The sequence below is a fragment of the Zonotrichia leucophrys genome, chromosome 1 (genome assembly GCF_028769735.1).
Source record: "Zonotrichia leucophrys gambelii isolate GWCS_2022_RI chromosome 1, RI_Zleu_2.0, whole genome shotgun sequence".
Classification (NCBI taxonomy): domain Eukaryota; kingdom Metazoa; phylum Chordata; class Aves; order Passeriformes; family Passerellidae; genus Zonotrichia; species Zonotrichia leucophrys.
The window spans coordinates 105,836,715-105,848,655 of NC_088169.1; the positions used below are offsets into that span (position 1 = coordinate 105,836,715).

General features: G+C 40.0%; 1 long non-coding RNA gene across 1 annotated transcript; it reads right to left on the bottom strand.

The window, feature by feature from the left end:
- Window positions 1–520: 520 nt before the first annotated feature.
- Window positions 521–8,943, bottom strand: LOC135443153 (uncharacterized). Its single transcript, XR_010438850.1, has 2 exons — window positions 8,876–8,943; window positions 521–1,790 (listed from the first exon to the last, which is right to left on the bottom strand). It is a non-coding gene; the product is annotated as an uncharacterized LOC135443153 (long non-coding RNA).
- Between the last annotated feature and the right edge of the window lie 2,998 nt (window positions 8,944–11,941).

Genomic DNA, 11,941 nt, shown 5'->3' on the forward strand with positions numbered 1-11,941 from the left:
TCTCCTAAACCCTGTAACTCACACAGGTCTTTCACAGGGGAGAGCCTTTCTCCACCAGATCAGGCTTTTGCCATCTGTCTTGGTCTCTCTTTTCCCCACCTCTGTGCAGTCCAAACAGGAAGGGACAATGTAAAAGCCACTGACACGTTATTAAATGAAAAATGTTCAGAAGAGGTCAGGAACAAAATCTCAGGGCTGTTTATAGTTGCTTGATTGCTGCCTGTGTAGCAAATAAGGCAAGCATACAAAGGTCACCGTGTCTCATCCTATTACATCAGTGCCCTTTCAAAGTACATTGTGTCCCTTCAAGTTGTGTCACATCCAGAGCTGCTTGAGTGCTTCATTGTGATTGATATTCACTGCTAATTTAACTTTCTGCTACTGGTACATTACTTGTGAACCAATTCTTGTTCCTGGAAGCATATTTGCTATTTGCAAGAGTGTTTGAGCAATTTGCCAACGCTTCATTTGATGGCTCATGTTGTTGGGAGAGTCACATAAAACAAGTGGTTCCTTCCCCTTCTTTTTCAGATGGCAGTTCTTTTTAATAGCAGAAAAAATAAGATTATTAAAGCATGTATATATTTGTTGATTGCTAATACAGGTGTAATCTCCTTAAAACCAAACCAAATAAGCCAAGAACAAAAGAAAAAGCCCGAGTAAAAGGAGCAAGAAGCTTTGTCAATGAAGCTGACAATGAGCATGAACTTGTAGGTATTAAAATGTTCACTGTACCTTCAGCAAGGACTTTTAAGCTGGAGTATTTTTTGCATTAGAAACCCAGTTAAAAGTTAAATCCTTCAAATGCTACATTGGAGAGAAAACTCGGAATTCACCGCTAGAGGACTCTCTTTTCCTGGAAATGACACGCACAGCTCTCACATAAAGCCTTTGGGACCCTGTCCTTTGGTCCTTGCTGTCAGAGTGGTTACTTTATAAAATGTGTGAATGAGGTCAATGCTGAGGAACTCGTGTGAAGTCTCAAATGTTCCGTCTTTAGCTTTAAATAGGAAGCAGATTTTTGAAGCAGCATCCAAATCAATTAACCAAGCTGTGAGATTGAACTGAAGTGCATGGAAAATCTCACTCTGTTTTGATGCATGTGTAATATTTTATACATACTGTTGCACTCCACAACGAATCTTCACCCTTTTCTGTCATTCTGCCCTGGTTTTGACACATTCACACTTAAAAGTTTACCAAACATGATTCTCACCTGTGACCACATTGTTTTGTTTTGACTTCAATGCATGTGGGAATTTGTTAGTGCTTTATATAGTTTATTGAAGCACCAGGGAAATGAAGTGTTGCTTTTTCTCAGCATACATTTTCATGTGAACCTGCCCCATTTGATGGGGCAATGCTAATGAAAGGGCTAATGTCCCCCATCAATCTGCCTGTGCCTGGCTGTGTGTCCCCTCTTCCTTTCCTCCAGCAGGTGTAATGATTGTGTGGCTGCAAGGTGAGCTGAATCAATCACCTGGCTCGCCCCGAACAAAACCCTGTGCAGCTGGTGCTGAGTTCTCTGCCAGGGAGCTGGGGGGACCATGGGAGGGCAGGCAGGATCAGGACATGCTGGCAGCTGCAGATTAGGTGCAACATGATATGGCAGGTTTTCAGGCCACTAAAAATGTCACGCAAACACCACTTTGGTTTTTTATTTGTTTTGTTCCTGAAACTGGAGTTAGGTCACATCCAGGCTCCTGATCTGCAGTGTTGCATTCATGCACTTTCCTGGAGTTCACTGGGTTCACAGCTGTTTGGTTTTATGCGGCTACAGAACAGGTGGCCTGAGAGAATTAGACCAATAAAAGATGTGTTAGCAAACTTAGGTACTTAAGTTTGCTTTGCTTTTTTTTTTTTTATTCCTCCTCATGGGCATTACAGTCACATGGCTGTCCCTATGACACCAAAAATGATTAGGCTCAAGGGGTGCAGTCACTGAAAATTATGAAGACAATATATTGTGAATCCATCAGTTTGTGCAAACACTTTCTAAATAGCACAGACTCAATTGAACATCTACTGTATATATTCAAGTTATAACATATTCTTACATCTCTGGTACATTTATGTTAAAACCACATCCTGTCACACTAATATGGATTAGAGTCACAAACACAGTGTGATGTGTGTTGTTTGTTGTTTTGCCTGCGTCTAACAGATTTTTTTACCATTTCCTAACTGTAATTATTGAGAAAGCAATGTTAATTATTGCAATAAAACATATGAAATAGAAACAGCAAAATGATGGCTTAACATTCAGTATATTTTTTGTCTTTCAAGGGTGATATTTTATATTTGTATACAACAATTTTACAGATGTTTGTTCTTTCAGTGGCATAAAAATATGTAAATTATTTACTGCTAAATATGATTTTCTGGCTTTTTTCCTTGTAATTGCTTTTGAAAAATACTGATAAAAAGCAAAGAGATCTTCAAAAGGCAGACTTAAGCTTAGAAAAAACAAACTATTACCCAGACCTTACAATAATAATTAAGTAACTTGCCTTTCTTCTTGATGAACTTAAGAACAAAGTATCTTTCATTGTTAAAAGGCAAGGCAGATCACCTTAGTGTTAATTACTTGATGCTGGATGACATGGAAAGGGATTCTCCTATGTATAAATTCCAGGAAGTCACAGAATAAAAGAGTGCACATTTCCAGAGAGCAGCACAGTCCAGTTGCAAGGCTCCTTGAGTTTGATTCAAACCTAAGAACTAAACTCTGTTACCTGCCTACTTGCATATGATCAAATATAACTTCAGCTGGATATAGCCAAAGTTCCTAAGAGTTAATTTAAGGCAGAAATAATCAGAACAAATTAATATAAAGCAAAGAAAAAAGGCACAATAAGCCATTCGGTGTTGTCAAAATACAGTTTTAAACTAGCTAGTGAGCATGTATGTAGTATTGCAGTGTTTTCTCAGGCAGTGTCTGCCAAGCATGGATGATGATTGTATTATGGAATAAAAACCAAGTGGTTCAGGAAGTATAAAGAAATTACTGAAGTCAGAAGAGCAGGAAGAACTATCAATGGTTTAAGAAGGACCTAAAAATCTAGATATAGTCACAAAAAATATAAGGAGAGTTTAATGGCAGTATTTTGGAATAAAGTACATATTTTCCTAGACAAACTGATAAGGTTGAATAAAATGGAGATGCTTTTGGACTTGTCATCTTTTAAGGTCAAATCCAAAAGCATAGTTCCCAGAATATTATCTGACTTAGTAAATGTTGCATCCTCTCCCTTTCCTCACTTGCATCCTTAGATCATGGTTTTAACCAAAATGGCAAAATGTTATACAGTAGAACAAAGAAGTCTTCTACAGTTATAGGTATCAGAATGAAAATGAGAATACACAGTCTTGCAGAAAATAGTTCAGTCATGGAGATTTTAATTCATTATCTGTGATTCCTTTCCTCTTCTTGCAAAAAAGGCATCTTTACTTCTGCCAGGCACATGCATAGGTGGCAAATGAAGTCCTTTGCTGATCATAAGTGGAAAGATCCTGTTTTCTAGGTGAAAATGCCACATCCTCATTTTCCTTTGGAAGCAAAAGTCAGTGTCTAGTCTCACCTGCCTTAAGGTGTACAAAAGTTAACCCAAAACCAATGGAGAAGCACAATCATGCCATTTAACAGTAGTTACCCACACAGGCTCAGCTTGCTGCTGTTGGTGTAGACCACTGGTATTTTTTTTGGGTGTCAGATTCAAAATCTTGGTCTTACTCCAATATACCAGGCCTATGGTTGGCACTTTTAGGTTTGTGACACGGGTGTTCAGAACAAGGCTTTCCACAAGAGCCCACCAACCCTGTAGAGTCAAAATTCCCCAGAGACTGAACCATCATATCTTTTCATAACCTTCTGCTCCAAGTACATTTTTTGACCACTGCCCCTGTTTCATATAAATTTACAACAACATATATACTAATAAAGACTTTGAAAGCCATCCTCCTTCCCTACCTTGCTTTCATAAAAAATAATTCCCTTTACCAAAGATTTTTCTCTGCACAGGTTTTCCTCCTGGAGGCAGGGTGAGAGGAGAAGGATGTGCCAGAAACAAGAGTCCACCAACCCTGTAGAGTCAAGTGCCTCAGAGACTGAACCATCATATCCTTTCAGAACCTTCTGGTCCAAGTACATTTTTTGACCACTGCCCCTGCTCCATATAAATTTACAACATATACACTAATAAAGACTTTAAAAGCTTCCTTCCCTATCCTGCTTTTATAAAAAAGAACTCCCTTTACCAAAGGTTTTTCCCTGCCCATGTTCTCTTCCTGGGGGCAGGAGGAGAGGAGAAGGATGTGCCAGAATCGGGTGCTGTGGCTGCTGCGGTATCAGAAAGCCCTCGGGCACTCTGGTGACGAGTGTGGAGGAGAGGAGGTGCATCCATGGAGTGCCAGGAGCACAGTCAGGGTGACAAGTGGGCTCAGCTCGTTTGCTGCACCTCGCTGAAGCCTCTTGTCCCCTGGCCAAGCCACACCATTTGTCCTGGCTGGCTGTTGGCAGTGGGATGGGAAGCACACGGGGTGAGCGCTCTTTCACAGAATGTGCACTCTGTCTTGTGTGTCCAGAACACTCAAGGGATTAAACAATAGGAATCACAGGCAGAATTAGCATTTTAATGGGGAACAATGAGTTTGAAAATTCCCATAATTTGCCCTTTGAGCACCATCTAAAAAAACTGCAGGCAGAGGGGGAAGGAGACAGAGAGACGGAGAATGTGCTCTGCCCAGACTTACGAGAAATCCCGGCTGTGTTTTAATGAGGGATGGGCTGAAGAAAGTCAATGCAGCTGACCTTGCTGGAGACACATTTTCCTCACGCTAAATCCTGACATTTCAGACCTGCTTTCACACATTCCACGAATAGATGTCATTACTCATTATCACATTTATCACTACAAGTCTAAAACAATGAGGTGTCACCGAGGGGAAGGATTAAAATAGGCTCTAAAATCCCCCCTCCACACACCTTCCCCAAGAGGTACCTGGCCTAGGTCATCCTATGGCCGTGTGTTCTAAGAGGGGAAACAGAAGCCAGGCTTCTGATCTGAAATGCTGTCCCTCAGAAATGTTGTTTTGCTAAATCCACAACTTTCCATTATCTTGTTCCTTTCCAGACTAACAGAAGACATTGAGAACAGCTTGGAGAGATAATAGCCAGTTCTATCCTGTACTGGAGGTTTATTCTCTCCCTCACTGCAGGTAGCATCTAGTACACAGTGCTCATCTTTCCTACTTTTTGTGGTTTTCATCAGTGGCAATAAAGTACACTACAAAGAATAACTTGACCATCAGATTCTGAACCTACTTGTGGCAAACTGTGATGGGATAGCCAGGGCAAGGAGAAAATGGCCCAGTTACTGAAGTACAAAGAGGGTGAATACTTGTAATGCAAAACTAGAGAGGCTGAAATTATCTCCTCACATAAGTCACTCATGAAGCCTGAAGACAGTCCAGACACCTTCTTTCCAGGCAGAGTGATGATGGAGGATGAGCAAAGTTGTCCCACTGTGTTCAGGGTGCCCTTTCATTCTTAGCTGTTCCATCATGCAGTAAGTGCCTACTAAAAAATTGCACTAGATTGCGAAAACAATTCTGTCACATAGCCAGCAAGCGAAATCCTTTGATAAACAAGGAATGTCATGCCTAGAATATATATTAGTCTCTCACAAATAGTAAACCTGAAAATGAACTTTTTCCTCTGTATTTTGTGAGGTGAATAAGACTGCCATTATCTACTGACTGCAACTATTTGCCCTGAAAGCACAATCAATAAGTTTGAGCTACTTAGTATTATCTTTTTTTTTATGGAATTTTTCTCATTTGAAAGAAATCAAAGCCTTAGTAAATGAAAACCCAGCCTCTCCAAACAAATTCTGTCAGTTTTTGCTGCCACTCCATCATGACCAACAGCATACTCAGGAGGAACTGGTAAACTTAATCTGGTTGACAATGGTTGGAAAATAGGTAGTTCTGTACACATGTATAATCACAGAATCATAGAATGGCCTGGGTTGGAAGGGACCTTAAAGGTCACCTTGTCCCCACCCCTGTGCTGTGGGCTGGGACAACTTGCACTGGACCAGGGTGCTCAGAGCCCCATCCAGCCTTCCCTGATATTGGTGGGGAAATTGCTTCTCATTTATTTTGGGGATGCAAGGAGCCAGATCATACATCAGAGTGAGAGAAGAGAGAATAAGAAGAGGGAGAGAGAGAGAATAACCTTGCCTTTGCCCATGTACTCCTCAAGTGCAAGCCTAAAATCCACAGAGCACTGACGGATCTATTTTGCTTCCTCTCACAGTTTCATTACTCAAGTGATAAAGTGCTGTCTGCCATACTGACAGCAGAAGGGGACCTAAAACGGGTCTTGTGATAGAGCCTGGGATGCAGAAAGCTTTCTGTGAGAATGGATAATGCCCACACACATGCAGAGTAGCCTCTTCACCTCTGTATTATTTTACATCATAAAATGTCAAATGCAGATGCCACTGTGTAGACCAAACAAAAAGAGACATTGCCTGATTTTGCAAACAGTTTGATTTCCACGCACTGATCAGAGATTTCTAGATTTAAAAGGCCAGAGGGACCATCATCTAACCTCTTGTATCACTCTAACCTCTTGTATCACAAAGGCCAGAGACTCCCACCCATTAATTTCTGCCCCAAGACCATAACCCATGTTTGTGTGAACATAATTATTGTAGAGGCAGATTTTCTTTTCAGTGCCCAATTCTTTACTCCAAGTAAAGGAGAATTGAGAAAATTTGTGCAAATGCTGTAACTGTCTGGAGGTCTTTTTGTTTATTTGTTTTTTGGGCTTTAAAAAACTTTTGAAGGTTTTTGCCATCTTCTCTGACAAATCAAGTTCTGCACTTAGTCTGTCAGCAGTTAAAAGCACAGCAGTACTTGTGTCGCCAACACCCACCTAACCCTTGATCTCTGCCAATGAATGTGCCAGGTTTGGTGGCAGGTTCTGGAATACAGAGAGTTTTCAGCTCCAAACTGGACAGACAAGTTAATTCCCTTCACATGGTCCACTGAACAGCCATCAGGTGGTGATAAATTTCAGCTGCTGTTCACCTGCACTGGGTTTGCTTTTGTAATTGTAACTGAAATATTGTAATGTTCTACTCTGAGCTTTACTATTGGTACTTGAGAGCAATTAATTTCCATATTTTAAATTGTAAGCATAATTTACCATGCAATGTATTTGATAAAATAGAATGAAGCTGTAATAAACCATAAGACATAGTATACTTATGTCATTTCATAAGAAGCGTCAAGAATATTTAGCCCAACTTTAAAAGTTTAAAATCAAAACTGCACAGAATATACCATGGTAAAGATCTTGTGGTATAATATCCAAAATAACTCCAAAGAAAATTCATATCACTACACTTTGCTACCTTCCTTGCATTTCCTGTAAATTAATCTTTAGTTTCCAACTGTTAATCTCTGGAACTGCAATGTACAATATAAATGGGACCTTTTAAAAATAGCACAGTAATATAATGAATTAAAATGACAGTAAAGAAAAAAAAATCTTATTATTGTGCCAGAAATCAGTTCAATATGCTGGCTTAGTCTTTTTTAAACGAAATTGAATTGATGAAGTTAAATGCAGTTCTCCCACAGAAAAAAAAACCCCTGCATGATAAATATTTATGTGGTGAGCACTTGAGAAGTAACATATATTCATCATATATCTGTATTATCAAAACTTGGGTATCTTTATTATTTTTATTAAGGATACAATCAAGCATAAGACTGTAGTGAATGAACAGTATAAAAATTTTGTCCTATATAAAGCCATATTTATGATATGTGGAAGTTTACTTAATTTTCAAAGATGTGACTTAATTAGAAATAGAAGTGACTTCCACAGTTGCTACCTTTGCTGATCTTTTTCTGTGTGTGTATTTTACACAAAACATGTACCACAGCCATTCATTTGCACATGGGAGAATTCAAACAGGTGGGGTTTTTTCCTACATTTTCAGCCCTCTGCTACTCAGCTCTCAGCCCAGAATTTTGTCTGAAGGCTTCTCTCAAGGGCAGCATTTCCAATGCTTCTTTAAGCTGTCTATGTATGGTCTGCTGCTTCTTTTTCAGTTTCCCTTCCTCTCCTTCACTAAAATGTTACTCAGCAAAACCTTCCTGCCCACTGCTGCTTTTGTTTTGAGGAGCAACAGGCCATAGTATTTTGCTTAATTATCTTCTTATGCAGCATTTATTTCCATGCTGGAAGGCAAAGATTTTTTTTCAGCCATGTTTTTCAATGTTACACCTGAACATTTTAATTGAAGCATGAGAGACTCTATGTTTTTAACCCTTTGCACACCACTTTTATATTTAGCTCATGAAAGGCACTAGAGAAAAAATAAATGAGAAGGCTCTAGAAAACATGGCAGAGAACAAACCTCACATAAGAATATAACACAGCACTTTTTTTCAATGCCTATCAATGGCTTCACTTTCCCAATTAATTGTTATCTGGACATTAGCAAAAAGATAATTGCTCAGTACCATCTAATACCAATGTTCACATAGGTGAGCATTGATACTAGGATATAAGCCCTAAAAAATCCTAATGATTTCTTGTCAGGTCATAGAGTCTTTGACTATGGGTGATCTTTATATGCCTAAATGGGGGTTTTGCTACTGGAATTCTCTATGGAATTTTGTTTCATTCACACCCCAGCAGTCCAGCCCAGGTGCACATGCTGCAGTTGGGCTCTGATACTGCAGTAGTTCAAGTCTACAAATTGTCACAGAATCAGGGAATAGTTCCCAGGGAAAAAAAAGTGGGAGTGTTGTCATTATATTATAAGGGTTCCATAGTGCTAGAGTTTCATACCTCCTTGATGTTTCCTGTAGGCAGGTCCTCTAGGCACTGACTCTACCTTGTCCTCACAGCAGCCAACTGACTCCAGTTCCCACCAATCCACTCTTTTATAACACTCTGCTTATTGGCTACAGGTGTGGCCTGTTAACATCAGGCCTGCTCCTAATCCTGAATAATTACTCAGCTGCAACTCTTTAGGGGGTAGGATTACTTTCTATACTACCTTTATTTACTTATGTTCTATCCCCCTACATGGGAGGACCTTCCTCTTGTGAATGGGTTCAGGGACCTAACTGTGGCGGACTGGGGAAAACTGTTCCTAGTAATTAGGGAGGTACAGTAAATTGCTGTCCAAAGACAGTGTTAATTACCTCAATCAACGAAAATTGAGTCTGCAATCTTCCATACTTGCAAAGGTCTCATTTTGTATCACTGGCACAGTAGTAACTAAATAACTGCTTCTCCTAAAAGTCAATGTTGGATGGAATTAATTTGAATTTAACTTCCTAAATACTGATTATCTACTTTATACCTGGTCTCAGCAGAAGAGAAAGCTTCTTCAGCAAGGATTTGCTGTAGTGCCTTTAACACTCCCTTATAGCCTAGATATTTCCAATCTAGATTCCTAAATACAGGACAACAAGTTGTACCTCCATGTTGGTGTCTATTTCCACGGCAGTCACAGGAACCAACTTGATCAGGTACCACAAGCAGCCTGCCAGTGGTCTGCATGTGATGCATATTCCTGATATGCTCAATTGGGACATTAAATTCTGCTTACCTTGGATTTGAGACTTTGCACAGGAGCTCGGTGGCTTACACTGCTCCTGATTGTGGCAATGGCAGGGATTGATTCTGCAATCCATATTGATCTGAGCACATGGCTTTTGGCTTTCATAGGTACTTGCTTTATTTGAGGTATCAACTAGGTTAGGAATAGCAGGCAGCTGTAGGCAAAAGCTAGGAGGAAAACTTCACAGTATTTGTTACTCTGCTCCTACTGCTTCATGACTGATTGTAATTTTGCTGATTTTTTGGGTTAAATTTTTAGTACTATTAAAATGCTTCATCTGCTGGAAGGTTTTTCTCCATGTTCTTGCAGCAGCTCTGAAGTTAGTTGTTTGTAATAATAAGAATTGGTAAAAGAAGGAGGGCAGCAGGCATCAGGGCTGGTATGGGAAGTGTCAGTCAGCTTTTGGATCATCATTTGCTACGACAGCAGTGGGAAGGAAGAAGAATGGCGGTCACAAATTTATTTTAATGTGTCCTGCAACCTTGTGATTGATTAGAGGAAAAACAGATTGTTTCATCCTTTTTCCACAATTGGATTTTCTGGTTAAATCCAGAACTGCCAAAGTGCAATAAAACACTCTCATGAAAGCAGTAATCTCCCTAAATCTTCAAATTTCCCCCACCCCGCCTCCCCACCTCATTTCATACACAAACACGGAACAAAATGATGCATAAAAGCAGCAGAACTGATTACCATCAGCAGAGTTTCCTTTTTAATGTATTAGACCTTTAATCTTTTCTTAAGTATCAGCCATTAAAATTATTAAACTACTTCCCCTCCTCCTGCCAATGTGTATTTTTTGAATGAATTGACCGAGGTATTTAAAAAATGTTACTGCATTTTTTTGCACGGCCTTCCTGGTGTGGTTTGTAGTGTAAATTTTGCATTGTTTAATGAAGGCATCTTACTGCTTTCTGCAGAGCCAGTGGCTCCTGCAAGCTGCTGGAAGCTGGAACTGCTTTTCCCCTCAGCTCTTACCAGGATCCCCGGGGCTTAGGGAGGCTCCCTGGGCAGCAGTGAGCAGGCAGAAAGGTTGATTTCTCTGCTGGAATCTGCTGGGAGTGGGTGTGTAGGTGTTTGAGAGCTACCTTTTACTTCTCCTTCTGGCTCATGAATTGAATGAACGTTGGTCTGAAGACTGTCCACTACCAGTCAGTTAACTGCTGGCTAAATAAACATTATGACTGGAAATAATGTCATTATTTACCCACGTCCAAAAGCACTGCCGGCTCCATAGGGGTGGTAGCAAACAGCAGTAGGTTAGACAGGGCATTTTCTCTGCAGGATAGCTAAAATAACTGGCAAAGATATTCCAAAGTGCCAGGGGGTTTCAGGAGTCCCTTCTGACATGTTTCAGGGAGCCACTGACTTTTCAGAAGGGTGAAGGACCTGCTTTTTGAGTACCACAGTGCCTAAAGGAATCTCTCTAAAGAAAATCACTTTTCATTTGTAATCCCCTACACCAAATCATTTGTACCTTTTGAAAATACTGATCACTGATAGACTTAATACTATTGATCCGAAATTAAGTGTTACCTTGTATATATGTGAGGTTGGTGTTCTCACACTAGGCTTTAGAACAAATGGCAAGCCTTTCTGCAACTCTTGATTTAGTATAAATTTAGTCTGACAGAAATTAATAATGCATTCTTGAAATATGAATCATGGAAAATGAGCAAGATAAGTTCTTTTACTAAATAAGCCACACACTGACCACAAAGACTTCTGCTCTACACCGTCTGCTCTCCCTGGAGAGCGGTGACTAAGAACTGGGTGCTGTGGGAAAAATGTTTGGGTGTAGCAGCTGAGTTTCTGGATGTTGTGATCTGATCTTGTGAACACTTCAGCAAATGAGTAACTACCCACATTGGAGCAGTCCCACTGAACAGAAGCCACTTCTTCCTTATGTGTTTGCAAATAAGTGCTCAGCTTTCTCTACAAACAAAGTGTAGTCATTTACTTCACATTTCTGACTGCCAGTTTAACTCTCATTTCACTCAAAACAAGTAATGCTCTTATTTAAACAGGAGCTGAGTGCCACAGGAGTAGGCTGACAAGGAGCCAGCCCAGCTAGCAGTGTCTGAGTTTCAATAAGCACACATGGAAAGTTGCATCGGTCATTTATTTTGAGCAAGTTCGCCAACTTGGCCCGTCTTTCTGAATAGTTCACTTGTTTGGTACAAGTAATGAAAGACATTCCACTTATCTTAATTGCTTTACTCGTGTCTTCCACATTCCTGTAATGGTTCCTGATTGTTCAGCCTTAGAAATTAAATGTATTGTCT